Source organism: Schistocerca americana, chromosome 2, assembly GCF_021461395.2.
Source record: "Schistocerca americana isolate TAMUIC-IGC-003095 chromosome 2, iqSchAmer2.1, whole genome shotgun sequence".
NCBI lineage: Eukaryota > Metazoa > Arthropoda > Insecta > Orthoptera > Acrididae > Schistocerca > Schistocerca americana.
Genome location: NC_060120.1, coordinates 770,991,012 through 771,013,097, shown reverse-complemented (window position 1 = coordinate 771,013,097; position 22,086 = coordinate 770,991,012). Strand labels below are relative to the sequence as shown.

At 42.6% G+C, this 22,086-nt stretch overlaps 1 protein-coding gene across 1 annotated transcript in view; it reads right to left on the bottom strand.

The window, feature by feature from the left end:
- The window catches only part of LOC124594772 (Y+L amino acid transporter 2), a 337,307-nt gene that overhangs the window by 113,119 nt on the left and 202,102 nt on the right, over window positions 1-22,086 (bottom strand). The gene's annotated exons all lie outside the window — the stretch shown is intronic.

The window sequence follows — 22,086 nt, the reverse complement described above, 5'->3', positions numbered from 1 at the left end:
TGGATATGTCTCAACGTTCTTCTTGTGTTATTTTATGAGTGCAGTGTTGTATGTGGTCTCCCAATCTTGGCTCCCTATTTGATGTGTTCCGTAAGGTTACAAACTCACATTTTCACAATCCTAAATAAGGCACCAGTTTAGTTATGAATCAAGTTTGATATGCTGAAATTTTAACGGAACAATGAGCAATGTTAAAATAAATGTCCAAATATAAACTGATTTATTTCTTTTCATTTCAAATTGTCTTTATATATATCACCGGTTATCGTAAGATGAGTACTAAAAGATTATAATTAATGTTAGTCTGGTTGGGAATTTGGTAAGCTAGACTGGATACCTGGTGAAACAGTTGCGCAATAATGCAAGGTTAACTTCCCCAGATAGCTCACGGCTTTTAACCCGCTTTTATTATCTTGAATATCAGCACCCCAATCAGAACAAATTAATGCAACAACATTACAAATGGCGCTCGAATTAGATGGATTTTTTAATCGTTTTATCGATAGCATTTAACGCTTGAGCATGTTCAAGAGGAAGATGGCAACGGGTGTCAGCGTAGAGGTCACTGCCTTGCAATGTCGGTAAATGTACGGATAAGTGCGCAGGCGCTGCGACTGTTTTAAGAGCAGCAGCCGGAAAATGGTCTTCGGTGGGTTATTTAAGCACTCCCGAATGTCTGGAATGCAGTGAGAGCGTATAGCTGCACAAGGCGGATTGGGGGAATGAGGGAATTAATCGGTTGCATAATGAAACGAAAGCCCTTAAAGAGGTGCATGCATGTACTAAGGCGCAGCTGTCTGACGAGTGCTCTTTGAAACGAGAACGTACTGCGCCCTTTTTCCAATTCTTTGAATGCTTCGTTGCTTCAGCGACTACGCTACACTGTTGCTACAAGTGAGGAAAGTCTTTTAGCGCAATCTGTAGAAAACCCTACAGATATCTCATCTGGCCTAGTAAAGTGTGCTCTGTTAACTGATTCTACGCAGAAACATCTTTGGTACGAAGTTACGATTGCACCGATCTTGTTATGGGAAAAGTTATATATGCTCAGTATGGTCTATGGAAGTTGTGTGACTAATTATCTACATTTATTTTCTTACTACAACATTCATAATAGCTTTTGGAAATTCAGTGAACGGTTTGGTCGAGCCAGTGATCATCGTCAGACTAAGAAAAGGAGATGATAAGAATGATTATACAATTTATAAAATGTGTCGCTTATAGACCGTTTCTACTTGATAAATGATCATTCTTGTTATCTCCTCTTCTCAATCTGTAGATAGTCTAATGACTTTCACTGGCTCGTCGAACTGGTTCCTGCGTTTCGAAAACGAACTGTGACGGTTGCCGCAAGAAAATAAAAAGAACGATATTATTTCTTTTCTTTTTTCCCCACAGTCTTCTTACAGGTTTCACGTGCCCACCACGAATTCCTCTCCTGTGCCACCTTCTTCATTTAGAACAGCACTTGCACCCTACTGTAGCATATCGTGTTACGAACCCTCCAAAGAACGCCTAGTGCCGTGACGAGTACGTGAACGACCGCGCAAGGCTGAAAACAATTGATGACTCGAGAACTGATCAATGAATATTACAGGATGTGAGAGGTTTATGACCTCTTGATGAGGAACAAACTGCTGCTGTATCCAGTATCTGCGCATCAACTTTATTTCCAAGTACCTAAAAATCCAACCGCGAATTAAAAGCACCAAAGTAATTACAGAAAGGGAAGTACCCTTATAATAATAAAAATTCGCAACAAATAGAGATAGCGAAATCTGCAAACAGTCCGCCGCTGGAGCAGCCGTTTCTGCCACATCGTCTTGGAAGGATCGCCAGCTGCCGTCTCGCCCGCGACCGCATTTTGGCCATAGGTGCGCACCGCCATGCTGCAGTAAATTTTAACTGCTCGTTACTTTGCACAGAATTTAGTAATGACACTCTGATCTGGTCGCCGTTTCGGTCTTTTGACGATCGTGAGTATTTCGCGGTACGACAGGCGAAGGAAGTCTGCCACACCCCTTTGTTCCCTAAGCCTAGTTCTCAAGGTTCAGCATTCTACCTCCGATGTGTTCTCGGCTAAGCTGCTGCAGTTCTAGTTGAATGCTCATTCTATATGTCGCTTTGTATATGTGTTTATATTATTGAAGGCATTCCTCAGTTAAGAGTACATCGTTGCGTTCTGACTTCAGCAAGCATTTCTAATGTTACATGTTCTACGTCTTATTACTGTTGCGATTTCTACCAACTTTCCCAGCAACCATACAAGTCGGTGGCTCCCTGCAAGGAGTGATATAGTCCAGGTCTTTCAACGATCTGATACTGGATGGAATATTAATCTGAGATCGCGACGACTTATCAATATTTCAAGACACAAGGGAATTAAAGACATTAGTTGCCAGTGGGCACTGAATTATATCAATGCAGAAAGTTGAAAATTTGTCCCGCATCGGGATTCGAGCCCGGTCTCCTATTGACTAGGCAGATACGCTGATCACACCGCTATTCAGGCACAGTGATCACTGCAGCTGCACTAACTGTCCAAGCGCGCCTCCCGTCAGACACAAATTCTCAACTTTTCCACACACTACAGGTGTAGTGACCGTTGCCTGTTATCCTCATTACTTGAGGTATTTCACCGATTCCCGTAAGAGTTCGAACTGAGTGTGCATCTCCACTTCAGGAATCATTGGCCGTTCTCGTTTTGGAGTATGCTCTTTCGGACGTGCCCAAAAGAACAGACACCACATATTTGTTATCAATATTTATCTCGCCTGCTAGCAGGGAAAACTCTTCATTTAAGCCGCAAGAGTGACGGGAAACGTGTCAGTCAGTCTGGTTCTCTACGTCCTGAGTTATTTGCTGGATTTATCCTAATCTCTGTCTTCCCCTAAAGCTGTTACCCTCTACAGTTTCCTCTAGTACCATAAGGTTATTCCATGATGTCTTAACAGATGTCCCATCATCCTGTCCCTTCTGCTTGTCTTTGTTTATCCCACGTTCCTGTCCTCGACTGTTCTTCGGAGATCCTCCTCATTCCTTGTCTTATCAGTCCACTTAATTTTCTACAATCTTCTGTAGCACCACATCTCAATCGCTTCTACCCTCTTCTTTTCCGGTTTTCCGACTGTCAGTTATTCACTTCCATACAACGCTGTGCCCCAAACGTGCATTCTCAAAAACTTCTTCCTCAACTGAAGGCGTATTTTTGATACTAGTGGACTTCTATTGGACAGGAATGCCATCTGCTTCTTATGTTCTCCTAGCTCCGTCCGTGTTCTTTTGCTTCCAAGATACCCTAAGTACTTCACTTCGTGTAGTATGTGGTTCCCAGTTTCGATAAGTTAATCGTTAATCTCATTTCTACTACTCCACATTACTTTATCGTCTTCCTTCGGTTTACTCTCAATCCACATTGTGTGCTCCGTAGACTATTAATTCCATTCAAAAGCTCCTGCGGTTGTTTCCCACTTTCGCTGAGGGTAGCAGTGTCATCAAGCAATCTTATTTCCGATATACTTTCTTTTATATCGGTAACTGTTTCTTCCATGTACAGATAGAGAAGTCGGGGCGAAAGATTACATTCGTTAGCAACTGTCAGTCAGTGTATTTTTAAGATATCATTAAGAATTAAGTGGTGGCCAATTTACGTTTAGCCGAGTCAACGTTCTGCGACAACACTTCCATTATCGAGTGAACATAATAGTGGACGTCCTGCCGCGGCAACCTTGTGCTCCAATAATCGTGAACTCCAAGGCTGGGAAACGCAACCCGTTGCCTGGACACACACACCTTAACTAGCTGACTTATCCGCTTCCTGCGGCCTTTCCCAGCGGACCCTGAGACGATTATAAAACTGTCCGGTTCCGCGAGCCGCCGTGGGCGGAGATGAGTGCCGCTGCGCGTGGCTGACGTAGGTGCGAGCCTAAAGGCTGACCTTGCGTCTTCCATGCGAGACAACTTGAAGCCAGATGGGTGTTTGCCAGCTAGGGTGCCGCCGCATGACCACACTTCCTTCCCACGTGTCATGCGCACTGTCTGATCAAATACACTGCCGCAAACCAATTGGTGCACTATTTTACAGTTTTCCAAATCACACAAGACTTACGGTTGCAACAAAGCATATGAGGTACATGAAATGATTACATTTACAGATCAATAGCACAAGCGATTCTGAAGTACCAGGTATCGACACATGCTGAAATACCAGTAATAGTACGTGGTGTAGCCTCCACGGGCGCCAATGCAGGCGCTGACTGTCGCATCCATTCGATCGAATACTGTGCCGTGACACGTTATGCAACGCCTGCTCGAACTGTTCACGTAGTTCTGAGAGTTGTTGGTTGAAGAGTCATACGAGTCACTTCTCGTCCCATCACATCACACGCGTTTTCGACTGGAGACAAGTCCAAAGATCGTGTTGCTGCACGTCCTACATAGCACATTGAGTATCAGGAACAGTTTGTGTGGGTAAGCATTATCCTGTTGGAAAAACACTTCATCTGCCTGTTGCAAGAACGGCAAAAGAACAGGTCTAAAAAAATTTTGCACGTACCGAGAGCTGGTTAGCGTCCCCTCTAGAAACAAAGGCGTACGGGAGTTGTAGCTTATCACGTCCAAGTTCATAACGCCTGTCGTGGGGCCAGTGCGTTTTGGACGAATGCACTCTACGAGACGGCGCCCACCAGGTCTACGTCGTACGCGCAAACGACCATCGCTTGCATGCGGGCAGAATCTGCCTTCATCGCTGAAGACCACGACGACGCGTCATTCCACCTTCTAAGTCGAACAGTGTAGGACTAAGCTGTGGCGTGGAAAACGGGCTAGAGGTGTGCGTGCCCATACTCCCACTACTAATAACTCTTTCGCAATAGTTCATCTTGGCACGTCTGGGCTCACAAGCCCTCTTATCTGTGCTGTAGTAGCTGTACAATCTGTCACTGCTGCCCTTATAACACGAGGATCCTGGTGGGCGTTGGTGCTACGTAGACATCCAGAATCACATTGTAGCACAACTGACGCAGCGCGACCAACTTGTGTCGCAATTCTCTGAAAGGACCATTCCGGCACTCGGAAGGCCACAATTTAATCCCTTTCAAACTCGCTCAGTTGGCTGTAGAAAGCAAGACTGCGTCTGCATGGCATGGTTGCCTGCTTGCTTCACACGTTTGCACCACATTGCACTCTGAGCATTCCCTATTAAACACAGATGGCGCTCTGGCAGCTATGTCACTACGTTGTCTGCTGGCGGACGACGTTCAAAAAATTATCAGAACATCTGCTATCCCCAAGGTGGGATACGCCATCATCGAATGAAAATCGACGACGTCTTTCAACGAGGTTTTTTTTTTTTTTTTTTTCATCTGTGTGTATCAGGACACCAGGTAGTGGACATTGTTAAGGCTTAGACTCTGCCGTGGATGACATTTTGAACGAGGTTTCTGGATATCTGCGGAGGAATGGCAGCCCAGTCTTACTCAAGCGCCGAAACCAGAGATGGTAGTCAATGCGAGACTCTGTTGTCTGGGACGAAGTTTACGTTCTAGTTCATCCAGAAGGTGCTCCATTGGGTTCAGGTCGGGATTCTGGAAAGACCGGTCCGTTTCACGAACGTTACTATCCGCAGTCCATTCCTTCACAGGTGCTCCTTTATCACGGGGCACATTGTCATACTGATCTAACGATAATCGTACCCGAACTGTTCCACTAGTCTATGAATACAAAAAGCTATAAATGTGTTCATGTCCTTCCGCATTCCCTGAGATTTTATGAATTTCCTTGAGATTTCCCTTATTTTATCCATGTAACATGTAATTTCTTAAGAATTCCAGGTTTTCCACAAGAATCGCCACCCTGACGAATGAGGTTTTCGGACAAGAAAGAGTGTAAAATTGCGCTTAAAATATAGGCTGAGCGCAAGTCAAATAAGTAAGAAAGAAGTGAGAAATAGCAGAAATGTGGTTAACCATGAACGTTACATAAAAATTGAGCACTATGAAGTAAACGAAGTTAAGGAATTCTGCTACCTAGGCATCAAAATAAGGCATGACGGACGAATGAAGGAGGACATAAAAAGCAGACTGGCACAGGCACTGACGGCATTCTTGGCCAAGAGGTGTTTAGCGAACCTACGCCTTAATTTAAGAAAAACATTTCTGAGGACGTACGTTTGGGTCACAGCATTATATGGCAGCAAATCATGGTCTGTGAGAAAACTGGAAAAGAAGGTGACAAGCGTTTGAGATGTGGTGCTACACAAGAGTGTTGAAAATTAGATAACTGTTAACATAAGAAATAAGGAGGGTCTCATCAGAACCGTCAAGGAAAAAAAATATATGTAAAACACTGACAAGAAGAATAGACGAGATAAGAGGAGATCTGTTACGGCATTAGGAAACAACTTGCATGGTGCTATGAGAAGCTGTAGAGGGCAAAAGCTGTAGCAGAAAACAGGTATTGGAATGTATCCAGTAAATAATTGAGGACGTTGTTTGTAAGTAATACTCGGAGATGGAGACGTTGGCACAGGAGAGGAATTCGTGATGGATCGCATCAAGCCAGTCAGAAGACTGATCATCCTATAAAAAGATACTTTCTGCTTATGACGCAGTCGTCTATAATGCGGCATTGCATGAATAAAAACTACAGAAATATTCCGTCAGATGTCGGTAACATTTCAAAGTGGTGCAAAGATTATAACTTGCTTTAAATGCACAGAAATGAAAAATCTAGCACAAATTCCACAGTATCCTATTGCTACAATTTCACTATTCGCGATTAGAAATTCAACAGGTTTTTCACTCAGTCACGGTCAATCATTTTATTTGTGTGTACAACCTTATCTGGTTGTAATAGATTGTTGCATAGTCATACACTAAAGAAATAAATAATTCACACCAGAAGTTTCGGATAGAATAATGAAGCAAGGAGCAAAGTATTTTGTTGTGATGATCAAAGAAATAGTTTCCCTTCACGGAGGCATGAATTAACCTACCACAGGCAGCTGGTGTTCCGTTACCCGGATAACACCACTGTAATACGTGTTGCCGCGTCGTAATGCAACAGGCGTTCCAACAATGATAGACGAATAGTACTATCTGGCGAGCGAAGCAACAATAAGAAAGAAAATTAGGACTGAATGTCCCACTTACCACGATGATATTAGAGACGGAGGGCGTGCTCTGACTGGACAAGGGCGCGGGAACAAATCAGCGGCGTCCCTTGGTAACATACCACAATCCTTGAGTTGACTAAGCATGAAATGGATAGCGGGACGAGGATATGAAATGAAACAATCACAATTGTACGCTCCACTAATTGAAGTATTCTGTTCTCTCTTCCTAAACCACACAAATTTAATGGTTCTGCGAACACAGCAGTTTACGAGGATCGTTCAATAAGTAATGCCACACTTTTTATTTGTTTTTATTTTTTAATATATTAATATACATAGACAAACGTCATTGAGGAGCTTCACATTTGATGTTTGTTCTGTGCGCCAGTGAAGTTTCGAATTGTTCTGGCAGATGGCAGAACCCTAATACAGAGTCAAAATGGTGTCTACATACGACTCACGTTACAAGCAAAGTGCTGCTATTTAATTATTGTGTGCAGAAAAAGAAACCGTGGTGAACACCCATAAACGTTTGTGCGGAGTGTATGGCGGTGCTGCAGTTGATAGAAGTACAATTGGACGATGGGTTAAGGAAATCACAGTCTCAGGAAATGCAGAAACAGAGCTCCATCCACGCTCGGGACGTCCTGTCACAGCCATTGCTCCAGACTTGTTGAATGGTGCGGATGCCATTATTCGTGCCGACCGGTGCATGACAACTCGATAATTGGCTCTACAGTTGTGGGTCAGCATTGGAAGTGCGTCTACAATGATCGACACTCTCGGGTATTCAAAGAGGTGCTTACGACGGGTTCCACGAATGCTCGCAGAGTACTCCAAGATTCAAAGAAAGGCCATTTCATCTGAATTGTTGGAGCGTTTTCAGACCGGCGGAGAGGCCTTTCTGTCACGGATCATAACGGGGACGAAAGCTGGGTGTACTACTTTGCGCCGGAAACAAAAAGGCAGTCAATGGAGTGGCATCGTCCTCATTCACCACAAAAGTAGAAATTAAAGACAACCCCCTCTGCCGGAAAAGTTATGGTGACAGTCTTCTGGGATTGTGATGGCATCATTCTCGTAGATGTGATGCCAGGGGGCTCAACCATCAATTCAGAGGCATACGTGGAGACTCACTTAAGAACAGTTAGTGTTCGATCGGACAAGAATCCAGCAAAACTCTTGCTCCAACAGGATAATGCACGCCCACATCCAAGTCTGAGAACCCGGGAACACATCGCCAAACTGGGTTGGACATCATTGCCTCATCCACCGTACAGTTCAGACCTGGCACCCTCGGACTTCCATCTCTTTGGTCGGCTTGAATATTCTCTCTACGGGGAACCTACTTTCAAGACGACGAGAGTGTCAGCCATGCAGTGAAAACATGGCTACGCCTACAGGACAAGAGCTTTTACCAGCAGGGAATGCATGCTCTTCCACAATGTTGGTGTACGGCCATAGAACGTGATGGAGACTACGTAAACAAATAGGACATGGACAAAATATGCTGATGTATATTGTTACCAAATTCTGACTCTTAACAATAAATATGTTCTGAGAAAAGAAAATGTGAGGCATTACTTATTGAACGACCCTCGTATGTCACTGCTGTCATTTGCTGTTACGTACAAATTCAATTACTATCACGTTCATATGTTAGTCTTGACATTGAACGAAATATAGTCGGCACAGGACACTTCGAATATTACAACACTATCACAGCGATCTCCGGGGAGCACCATCATTATAAACCCTAAGCATGTAGTAATGTTATTTGATGTAGGTTTAAAAAATTTCTGCATCAGCTGAAGCGTTATTGCACGAGCTGGTGCAGAATATTGAAATATTGCATCAAGAAGCAGTATCGTATATGTGTAATGCTTAAAAAATACCATACTTTTTTTACCATGGACACTCCACAGAACACCATATTTTTCATATAAAGCAGGAAAACAGTTTAATAACACACAGAAGACTGAAGATGATGATGTGGAATATCTGTGGGGAATGAAAAATAATGGAATTTCGATATGAATATTTCGCTGGAAACACAGATGTTGAAATAGCTTCAGCATTTGAAAGATAATTCACTTTACCAGCTGACGTCTGAGGAAGAAAGTCACGTGGAAAACCAATGCAACGACCAATAGATACGACCGAAGCATATCAGGATACTTTTATCCTATTGCCAGAAGAAGATTCAGGCAGGACCAAGGATTCACCATGACGTACGATGAGTAACAACGCTCAGGCAAGGGAGTTTCTGGTGTTGGGCGACATCAAGGGAAGTGCTACTTGCCGCTTGCAGGTAGTCTACGTGGGTGGCACAACGTCGAGTTGAGTGGGGGGAAAAGCGGAGAATGGTAGGGAGAGGAGAATGTGGAACAAAGGAGGGGAATCCGCAAGTTTCAGGTAGAATCCCCAGCCAGGGAGGCAGGTACCAAACACACTTCCACACAACGTCCCACCCCGATTCAGCTTCCATTCCTCATACCGTTGAGAAGACAGTCCAACTGTCTACAAACACAACTGCAGCATAATGTAGCTGCACAGCGCGGCTCCTTGGGTGACTAATACAGGAAAAGATGAGTTCGCGTCCTTAATAGCCATATATATCAAATGCGGAAGGATACGAGGAACGAGTGGATAAAGTAGTCATCTCCAGAATAAATTTCTTTTATTTGACGTCCGTGGCCACAAACTTTTAGGTCTTCAGACTACCGGTTTTATATTAAAAAAAAAAACAGATCTGAAGATGGTCACTGCAGATCGAAACCGGGAGTCTGTGAACCTATAAGTTTGTGGCCATAGATGTCAAATAAAACAAATTTATTCTACATTTTCGGATCACTGTTTCACTCGCGACCATGTCGCAGCTTGTGAGTCATCTTCAGCTTAAGTGAGGGAGCATTCCGTTCGTTGTGACTTTCAGGGATTTTTCTTTTCGTAATTGATGAACCGTCGCAGGTACATTGGTTCTTGATGTGTGCACTGCAGCCTTTGTAGCTGGATTCCTTCCTTTTTTCTATGAACTACATGGAGTATTTTCTGTTCAGTTTCCGTGGGCAACATCTGATAGTCTACGTGAGCCGTTTGAAGAACGTGGTGTTATGGAGTCCATGTTTGGAAGTATTTCTCTACGTTACTGTTTGCAGTCAGCAATCTGCAGGCGCTCGCCCCTGGAAGTGATTCCCCCTACACTGGGGCGTTCGGGTTCAACCGGGTTTTACGATCTGGAAAAGACGCCATTGGGATGGCTCTTTGTTAGCCACGCCTGGAAACACACACTTCACAATGCAGGCGACAACTCAATGCTGCATCATCTAATTAATCTAGTCACTTAGTCAGCCTTTCACTTCACCTGTCATGTCAATATGTAACCAAGCATTTTTAGAGATTCTGTTACGACTTACACATTTTTATTTTCATACTGACCAACCAGTATCACATAACTTCAGTTCTTCTTCTTTCTGAGTTTCCAATTTTTACAGTACACCATCCTCTCCCCTTGTCTTCCTTTCTTCTGTCCATGTTTTAGATTTCTTGTTTCCCCTGCCTTTAGTGTTTTATTCCATAACGGTTTCTTTCTGTTATTTCCGATTCTTTGACTTTCTTTTTAGTTTTCTTCTTATTTCTGTAATACATGCTATTGTTGGTTCCTTTTTCCAGAAATACAAGAATATTGGTATCGTTTGCCTGTGGTCATGCATTCGCTAGAGGTGTCCAAAGAAGAACAGTCTTCACCCTACTTTTGATATTTCCTCTATATTTTCGTAGGTCTCCTCGTGACTTCTCATTTTCCAACCAACTGTGGTTGGTATTGCACCCATCATTTTTCTAATAATCCGCCTTGCAAATACCTCTACACTGTCCAGCTTCTCCACCATTAAGCATTCACATGCATAAAACTATTCTGCTCTTACAGTTGACATTACAATATGCGTTATGTGAGTCGCACACATTTTTTTGGATTCAGGACCTCAGTCTGTAAAAACGGAACCCTTACAGGACCGTTCTGTTGTCCGACTATTAAGAAGCCTTTTTCTCAGGAACGGGTGGATGTATCAAGATAAAATTGATATCACATATGAATGTCTATAGTCTCTTTTAATCTTCTAAATCAGTGCAATCAAAAGATATGGCCATTTATGTGACATGTTTTGATACGCGAAAACTCACTCATCAAAACCTATGGGATACTTTCTGTTGACCTAAAATCATAAAATTTGGCAAGAAGCAAGGTCTCACAATATAAATAAAGGAAAAATCCGAAATACGTTAATTTGTAACTATATAACACGAAAAAATATTTTTTGTCATTTTTTATCCGTTTGTTTGTCTGTCCGTCTATTGACATCCCTTCTTCTTTGGAAGAAGTTGACATATCAAATTCAAATTTATGTCATATACTATGGTCACAGTCCCTTGGCGGCGTAAAAATTTTAACCTTCTAAGTCAATGCAATCAAAGGGTACGGCCATTTATGTCATATATTTTGATACTCGAAAAACTCATTCATCAAAATCAATAAGTTACTTCCTGTTGACTTAGAATCATGAAATTTGGCAAGAAGCGAGGTTTGACAGTACAAGTACAGCGTAGTACAGTACTGTACAGTAACACAGTCTCTTTGCCCTTAGAACATACATTGCATTAATCATCCGACAAAAGCATAATAGACTATATGTAAACCATAAGACTTACGATGTAGTCATGTTTTAGTAAGTAAAAAAAATAGTTTATTAAATCATTGATACCTACATACATAAAATTAAGTCTCTTTTTTCTCGTTAGTCTCAGGAAGTACTGTTAAGACTTTGATATAGTGTTGAATTCCCGTAACCGATATCTTGCACGCATCTACATCGAAAACAGGCAAAAGTCGTTGAGGTTCTCGATTACCAGGATGGACGAAATATATTTTCATGAAACCCTTAGTGTGCGAGTCCTAATCCCACTTGGCAATATTTTTTTTCTTTTTTATCTTCGTACTGACCACCTTGGACCACGTAATAAGTTCAATTCTTCTTCCTTTTTTTTGTTCTTTGCGATATATTGTTTAAGCTATTTTTGTAAAGTACATTTCTTATTGCAATTACTTTTTTGTCAACCCTTATGCTCTTTCCATTTTATTAACTCTTACATTTACCGCAAAATTTTTAGTTCATACTGCTCCACAGTTTCTCCAAGACATTTATATTTGTTAATATGCTCTAGTTTACCTGTTTTTGTGTCGTGTATCATGGTGCGGTTTTTAATACAACATGAACTTTGTTTTTTCAACAGAGATTTTGAGACTTGTCGTATTCGTTATTTTTCCAGAAGATTTAGTTGAGTAACATCGTCCATCAGATTTTCTGAAAGTATTGCAAAATCGTCTCCACAATCCAGGCTGTTTATCTCAGTTCCATTTGTTTTCCTTTCAAGATTTTTTTTATTTTTTTAGCTCAAAATTCCATATCCTTAAAATTTTTTTCTAAAATGCAGATAAACAGTCTAACACTAATTTTTACTTCAAATGGCAGAGATTCTCCTCCCATACATTTAACTTTAGACATCGTAATTGTTATATTTTCATAATTATGTTTGCTGATTTTGCTTTATATTCTCTAACGATTTCTTCTATTGTTTATCTGTCTACTGAATCAAATGCTTCCTTAAAATCAATAAATGATACAATTATAGGTTTGCTGGTTAAGATCTTCCTTTTCGATAACCACCCATTATCCCTGTTATTTTTCTTAAGCTTCAACTCTGTTCAGGAGAATTTTTAATAATATTGTGTATGCCACTGACAGAAGTAACACTCCTCTGTAATTGTTCAAATTTTGTTTGTCTCCCTTTTTTATTTCGGGTGGATCACTGCGACAAGGAAGTTTCAGAAGTACAGCTAGAAAGAGCAAGCAGTAGATGATAGACGCAGAAAGTGTGCGGTTCGGAAAGAAGACCATATTACACCTTGACCCCCGCTGAATATTAGAAATGACATGCGCTTGGCTCCAAAATTCTACACCAAAACTTGGTACAGCACCATCAATAATGGAAGAATTTCCTGCTTGAACTGAAAGCACAAGCTGCAGACTTTCCTGCATACTAGAGGCACGATCCTCTCACTCTCGTAGAAAACGGAAAATTAAAAATTTACTGGAACTGTAGTATAATAATCGATAAGTAGTCTTTTGTTATTGATAGTGATGAATGACACTAAATCTTGTTCTTGATAAACGGAGATATACCCAAAACTCATAATTACCAAACCATCTGCAATAGGAAGATGGCTAAATCCACAGATGAAGCACACACGGTAAAATTTCATGTGGCAACAAGTAACGGTACACATTGTCCCTGCAGTAATATTGGACACCTGCTTTACCTCAAAGAGGATCGTGAAGAGCCTACATGACCTGAAACTGCATCCGTCGCTCATTTAGCGACTGCAGAAGGCAGTCGCACTGAACGCCGGCAGAGTAGTTCGTCGGCTTGTTGGAGAACATAGATAGCATAGATAGCATAGTGATAACTTGTTTGAAGAATTATTATTACGTCAGAACGGAATCAAAATTAGTGAGCCAATAAATAACAATAATTGCAACTTCCTATTACATAATCATCATTCCGATACAAACAGTAGCTTTCTGGCTGATAAAGTTTGAAGTATGTTCTTTGGTCAATTGGGCGGTATGTCTATTTTCTCTCTGTGGTGGGATGGGAAACCAAAGTCTCGTCACGGTCACCATTATGCTCAATAGGTCTTCTCCTCCTACATCGTAACAAAAACGAAAGTTCAGAAGCGGAGCTATTATTTGTCCTTTGTGGTACTCAGAAAGGAATTCTGGTAACTAACGTACACATAACTTGTGGTACCATAATTGACGGACAAACTCATCAAAAACTCAGAGAAACCTGCGAGAAGTTGTTCGACAGGAGAGGTGTTCTGAATTACCAATTTCTATAACTTTTTCCGTTCAATTTTATGAACCAGTTCATTGCTGATTACACACAGATGGCTTCTCCTGTCATCATCATGAACATTTATCCCGCTCTTGACCAAACGACACCTCTGATGCACAACTACTCCACTCATCATATTCGGTCCGTATGGAGCACGAATTTCGCATTAGATGTAAATAGCTTTGAGATTTTTTGCCATTGTAAACCATATTACACAACGGAACGCACATTTGACGGGATTTTCAATTGCAGTGTTCGTTCTGAATGGCTACTGTAGGCGAACGAGAAGCGATGTGGTTTTAGAGCTGTTGCAGCTCGAAGCGCAATGAGTGCAGTCCGTATAGTGACCGTTCTATTTCGCCCACTACTTCCCATGCTACATGAAAACGGATGTCACTTTCTGGATAGCACTCATTACAGAAAAGTGTGTCCTATCAACAATTTTTTGAGTAAATTTAACATACTATAATGTATTATTGTGTATTTTGGATACAAGAGTGCAGCGCGGTTGGGATATTTTATGTGCTACACTACCGTCTGCAGTTTCTTGTAGATATGGCTCTAAGCACTATGGGACTTAATATCTGAGGTCATCAGTCCCCTAGAACTTAAAACTACTTAAACCTAACTAAAGTAAGGGCATCACACTCATGTATGCCCGAGGCAGGATTGGAACCCGCGACCGTAGCGGTCGCGCGGTTCCAGACTGCAGCGCCTAGAACCGCTCGGCCACACCGACCGGCTCCTTGTAGATATAAAAGGTTGCCCAATCCCACAGAACTAAAGACGATCAAATGTTCAACCAAATTAGTTATAAATATAAATGTTCAACGGAAACGGTGAAATGAAAGTTTAATTTAAATCTCAACGCAGTTGCGGAATCTTTCGTTACGGGCATATCGGCAATTCTTATAATACTAAGTTCCTGTCATATGCATGTAATGCAAATGTAAACGTCGTATGGCATTGTTGTCAAGAAAATCCCACGGGGCTGGTTCAGCCGCCTGACAGGAAGGTGTTCTTCAAGTGGTTCAAATGGCTCTGAGCACTATGGGACTCAACTGCTGAGGTCATTATTCCCCTAGAACTTAGAACTAGTTAAACCTAACTAACCTAAGGACATCACAAACATCCATGCCCGAGGCAGGATTCGAACCTGCGACCGTAGCGGTCTTGCGGTTCCAAACTGCAGCGCCTGTAACCGCACGGCCACTTCGGCCGGCTGGAAGGTGTTCTTCCCCAGCGCCATTGACCTCTTTCCTTGCGCATACGTGACAGTTGTATCATACGTGTATTCATGGAGTACAGGTGAGGGTAATGGATGCGTGTATAGCGTAGTGTTTTGTTTACATTATACGCTGCTGATGAGAGGAGGGATTCTGGCTACTCGTCTCGAGTAACACCTTGCATATATGTGACATTTGTGTCGTATTTATGGAGTGTAGGTGAGTTTAATGGATGCGTGTATAGTGCAGTGTTATGTTTGTGTTGTAGATGATGACGATGGTGCTGCTGCTGCTGATGATGATGATGATGATGATGATGATGATGAACAAGAGTGAAGGAAGAGGGTGAAACCCAATTCCAGCAGGTAGCCAGCCCCTCTAGAAAAGCACCAAGAAAGCCGCAGAGCTTAACGTACGAATCTGATGAAAGGATCACCATCAAAAAGTAAAGACTGGTCATGAGGCACTGTATGCTACCACTTCTCCTCCGCTTGCCGGCCAAAATATGGCAGCGAAATTATTTTAATTCACCACCAGGACTCGAATCGGTTTACCTCCGAGTCAAGCGCCACTGCACAGGCGTTTGTCAACGACTTTTTTAAAAAAAAAATCTCATTTTGTTCGTTACTGGTTCAAATGGCTCTGAGCACTATGGGACTTAACCTCTGTGGTCATCAGTCCCCTAGAACTTAGAACTACTTAAACCTAACTAACCTAAGGACATCACACACATCCATGCCCGAGGCAGGATTCGAACCTGCGACCGTAGCGGCCACGCGGTTCCAGACTGAAGCGCCTAGAACCGCACGGCCACACCGGCCGGCTGTTCGTTACTTTTCTTCGCATTTGTTCAAGTCGGACGTCCTATGACACCTGTTCAAGTTCATCATTGATCCATTCATTCAGCTTTTGTCGCAGAGGGCAGGTAATCCTCTGACCGAACACGCCGAGTTACCGTGCCGGCGTGACCACTGCTACGGAGACCGGCAGAATTTATGTTACACTAACGGAATTGCATGAAAGCTGAAAGGGAATAATGGAGGGAGTCGATAAATTTAACTAGTACGAGGGAGAGCGAGAAATTAAAGGACACAGTTAACAGAAGTTGGAAGATAAAAATGTGATAGCAATAGAATGAAACAACATACTCAAAAGCTTTTGATAATGCGTGTAACATGCATTATCGGCATATAAACCAATCGGTTTAGTAACTTACTAAAAGGATCTAAGCGATGCGAGCGTTGTCTTGTGATGTAAACAACAGTATAAAAAAAACAAAAAAATAAGGTTACCCAAAGGTTGGTGGTGATTTCATTAGTCTGTAATCATAACTGAAAGCGATGTCTGTACCCAACATGCGAGTAAACAATACAGAAGCTTACACTGAATTGGAGAACACTGAAGTTCATCATCAAAGTAACCTTAAGAAAGAAAAAAAATCCTTCATCTTTATATCCCAGAAGTTGACTTTCATAATAATCCAGAAAAATATCATTAACAACACAGTACGTCAACTTTTAGCACTACTGTAAACATCCTTAAAACATTGAATTAATAAGTTACATTTTTCCACGGCTTAAGAGTTTCCTCTGTATAAATGCTATACAGAAGGCCAGTTTTAACCCAAAAAAAAAACCGAGTGGTATTTTTTCTGCCAATGTGGAAATAGTAGTTGTGGTTCGATGCAGCCCTCCACGCTAAGGTGGAAGTGCGACAGTTTAAAAAAGAAAACGAAAGTTTTATATACTTCGTGCATTTCATTACGAAAATCACTGTTCTTGAGCACAGTACTCGCTTGACAATGTGAACAAACTATTTGGTAAAGCACGCATTAATTTTGTAACTATGAAGCAATTCGAAGAGAGACTGCGCACATAGGGGAAAAGGGGGGGGGGGGGGGGGGAGCGCATAATGATTCCTCTGACAAAATGAATTACTTGAAACCGGGAACGTGCGGTTAACAGTATTCAGAAATGACTTATCATATAATGTGTCAGAGTAGCTGTTTCGGAGTGTCTGTGTTCTAGTGTTTTACTTTGCAGCTTGCGGGAAAATCCAGTCATCCAGAGCGATGGTAGTAAGTGAAATACTGAATTCTCATATATTTGTATGTTTCTTGATGATTGTGAGAAAGAGTATTAATAGGGTTGCGTTGGAGGGAAGCGAGAAGAAGCGGTAAATGTGACGCTATTATTGATTCGCAGGCCTAAAGACATTGGTTCAGTATGTGCGATTATAATTTACTCACGTCATAAATAGCATAGCAAATAATAAACCACATTTGTCTCACAGTGATCGGACAACAAGGCACAGTAACTTAGCAGCTGGCTGTTTCCGCCGAGCATCTTTTAAGAAATCATTTGTGCTTGGTCAGACCCCTACTTCTTTAATGTTTCCACTTAACGCAGTTTTCTTTTCCCAGTAGAATGTTACTTTGGAATTGTTTCACTCAAATAATTTTGTTTTTAACATTGTAAACGGACTTTTCATTGTTACGGACTGTCTGTGATCGTTTAAGTTGTAAATACATTTACGTCTACAAATGTCTTCACGAGCAAGAGAAGAAATCCCCTATTGTGAGGAACATAACGAGTGCCTTCTCAAATATTCATATCTACACCACACCCGTGAACGCAGAAGCACTGTCTCTTAACACACAAAGTTCTTCTCTGCCATTCCTCAGCACACGCCAAGAGGGTTGGGTTGTTTGGAGGAGGAGACCAAACAGCGAGGTTCTCGGATTAGGGAAGGACGGGAAGGAAGTCGGCCGTGCCCTTTCAAAGGAACCATCCTGGCATTTGCCTTGAGCAAATTAGGGAAATCACGGAAAACCTAGATCAGGATGGCCGGACGCGGGATTGAACCGTCGTCCTCTTCGGTCACACGCCAAGAAACCGCGCGACCGCTACGGTCGCAGGTTCGAATCCTGCCTCGGGCATGGCTGTGTGTGATGTCCTTAGGTTAGTTAGGTTTAAGTAGTTCTAAGTCTAGGGGACTGATGACCTCAGATGTTAAGTCCCATAGTGCTCAGAGCCATTTGAACACGCCAAGGCAATGTCACCACATATACAGACCTATCATTTTGTAGGTAAGAAGTATGTTTTCATATTGACAAAGTGGCCTGATGGTAAGATTTTTCATCTCGAACATGTAACATTAATAAAATTCCAAGCTTGATACCAATGAATCGTTTATTAACATTTATTAATTAGAAGGTTTGTAATTATATCGATAAAGCTCAGATTACGACAGCCCGCACTAGATCTTCGATTGCCAGCAAGATTAACAGATTATACCGGTGACTCGCAAAAGTAAAATTTGTGGCAATAGCCGGAAGATTAACTGAAGACGGTAATGAGTGAGGAAGGAGGAAGAATTAGGGATGGAGCTCTGTTGGACAAGAATGGAAAAAAAATTGCCCCGGTCTTGCTGAAGGCAATATCCCAGTATTCATTTGGAATAATTTGGAGAAATTACTGACGATATTTATCACAGTGACGCGCATACGATTTCAAACCCACTACTGTGCAACAAAGTGTCGACACATCTCTGGGACCGTGTGCAGCGACGTTTCTGGTTTTGAAGGCTTTAGTACGTGGAATATGGAGTTATTACTTGACGTAACCTTCGAGGATAAATGAGAGCATTACACCTACATAATAATAACAGCTATCCACGACTCGCGACCTGTTGCAATTCCCGCAGCAAGATAACGACTGGTGCTATTTGATTAGCGTTGGCTCTCTGCCACGAGTCGAGGAATACTGCAGGCGACCTTCACAACGCACCACGTGATCATTAAGCTGATCGTCTCTTTGATAATAACCTCAGTGGACATTCGTGTGGTTAATTCGTAATTATTTCCTCGCAGCCAAGACTGGTTTTATTTTCACTCTACATTTCGCAAATGATCGAAGGCGGTAAACAAGGTATATATTATGTCTTGCTACATGTCTGAAATGCGTTCTGCACGGTACCACGCTGATAATAAAGTCGAATACGGCGTATTGGTTCAAAAATGGTTCAAATGGCTCTGAGCACTATGGGACTTAATATCTGAGGTCATCAGTCCCCTAGACTTAGAACTACTTAAACCTAACTGACCTAAGGACATCACACACATCCATGCCCGAGGCAGAATACGAACCTGCGACCGTAGTAGTCGCGCGGTTCCGGACTGAAGCGCCTAGACCGCTCGGCCACCCCGGCCGGCTTTCTGCGTATTCGACTGGCTCAAACAGTGTTTGACTTCTGAAACCCAGTAAACTATACTCACGGTGAATGCTAGACTCAGAAGTAATATAGATTGTGCCCAAGGACGCATTACAGGACTACTAATGTTCTCAATATACAAAACGAATTTCTCAGATAGGGTTACTGGTCCCGGCGGAGGCTCGAGTTCTCCCTCGAGCATGGGTGTGTGTGTGTGTGTGTGTGTGTGTGTGTGTGTGTGTGTGTGTGTGTGTGTTTGTCGTTAGGATAATTTAGGTTAAGTAGTGTGTAAGCTTAGGGACTGATGACCTTAGCAGTTAGGTCCCATAAGATTTCACACTCATTTGAACATTTGAGATAGGGTTGGCAGCGCTCAGACTGTTTACAACGTGTCTCCAGGAAAGTATAGGAAATTAAAACTATTTGAACATAATTTCATCTTGGTGTACTGATATCCCTCTTTACATACGTGATACTACAGGATAAAGCCCCTTAACAAATAGAAAGGCCGGCCGAGGTGGCCGAGGGATTCTAGGTACTACAGTCTGGAACCGCGCGACCGCTACGGTCGCAGGTTCGAAACCTGCCTCGGACATGGATGTGTGTGGTGTCCTTAGGTTAGTTGGGTTTAAGTAGTTCTAAGTTCTAGGGGACTGATGACCTTAGACGTTAAGTCCCATAGTGCTCAGAGCCATTTGAACCAAATAGAAAGGGACCAATAGAGTCCAATAAAAAGATTAGTTGTTAACTTCTTGAGTCTCTCACGATGTTTAAGCAGCTAGAGAAAATAGCATAAGGTGGAAAAATGCTCCTACTGCAGCACAAAAAGGCAAATATGCTCCTTATTAAATGTGTGACTGAAAAGTGGGGTACCAGATGCCTCATTCTATCTTCCTTGTACAAACATTTTGGCATGTGAACGTATTCGCGCTCTTTTTAACATGCAAGCCACCTCTCACTTCCACAAGCTCCCTTAACTGTAACTCGCTTACACCCGCTAGACTATCGCTGTGAAGCGCTCGTGCCTATCCACTCCCACTTGCCTATTCTCACTCACTCATTCAGTCCAACTCATTGCCATTATCTCTGTGTGTCTCTCTGTCACTGTCTCCTGCCTCCCAGCAACAGTCTACTTCTGTCCTACTACTACTGTCTCCTCTCACTGTCAAGGTCACCATCTCGCTCTTTCTACTACCTCATTGATTCCTTCCCACTGCTGCTGTCTCTTCTCATTCATTACCATCTGTCCCGGGCGGTATTCACAAATCCGGATTTCTCACCCTCCTCCCATCTCTAGCGAGGTGTTGCTAAGCGTGAACCTGACCTAGTCACGGTAGGGCCGATTGGTACGCAGCGCCCTCGTTATTCCGCAAACACTGCCTGCCGATAAAAGCCGTGCCCCTCTTATCGGCTAGCGTCACCTGTTGACATTGGTCTACATGTCACTCGGCTATGCCCGCACGTAGAAACTAAACATTCACGCGGGAATTCCCGCCACTTGATGCAAACAGGTCCCCTGCGTAAACGCTGATACAACACGTCCGTGGTCGATATTCCGAAAGATTTAAATTCGGCAAGTTGATAAAACACTAGGAAAGCCCAGTCTATCTCCATATATGTTCGTTTACAAAACATTGCTGCTTACTGTCGTACGACTGAGTTTTTCGTTTATATTTGTGCCCATGCAACAACTTGCAGAGAAGAAAATGTTCACACTTGCTGGTATAATTGTTTTGGACGCACGTTGTAGCGGAGTCTGAGTCAAATTAGGATTCCCCGCCACATAAGATCCTTAATATCGAGTTTCACCGGTAGGGTGCGACCTGTCAAACAACTGCCGAATGAAGTGCGCCGTGGTGAGATACTGGACTCTTACTCAGGAGGACAGCGGTTCAAGTCCCTATCCACCCATTCAGATGTAGGTTTCCCGTGATTGCCTGAAATCGATTAAAAATTGAAGTTGTGAGCGAGCATCATGAGTCGTGCCTGAATAGCTTAGTGGGTAAGAAAAGGCAGGGTGCCAGATACGAATTCCTGTATAGCACCTCCGAAAGGAGCGTTCTCAAAAATGGTTCAAATGGCTCTGAGCACTATGGGACTTAACATCTGAGGTCATCAGTCCCCTAGAACTTAGAACTACTTAAACCTAACTAACCTAAGGACATCACACACATCCATGCCCGACGTAGGATTCGAACCTGCGACCGTAGCGGTCACGCGGTTCCAGACTGAGGCGCCTAGAACCGCTCGGCCACTCCGGCCGGCGGAGCGTTCTCCAACTGTGCTGTAATGTGAGCGGAAAATACATTCTGGCGTTTCTTTCTTGTTTGCATTTGCTGGACCAAAGAGTGATCATGGCCACGGAAAGATTTCACTCGCCGATAGCAGTGATTCATTTGCCATCCCACAATGTAAAAATCATCGCAGAGAAATATTCTGCACTACAGTGGATTCGGAGCGCATTCATCATTAAAACTTGTATAGTAGTCCGGAGACAGCTACAGAGAATTGGCGCAGAATGAATTGCAGTCACTCGGAACTGAAAGGAAATGCCATGTTCACTCTTCCAGCGAGAACAGA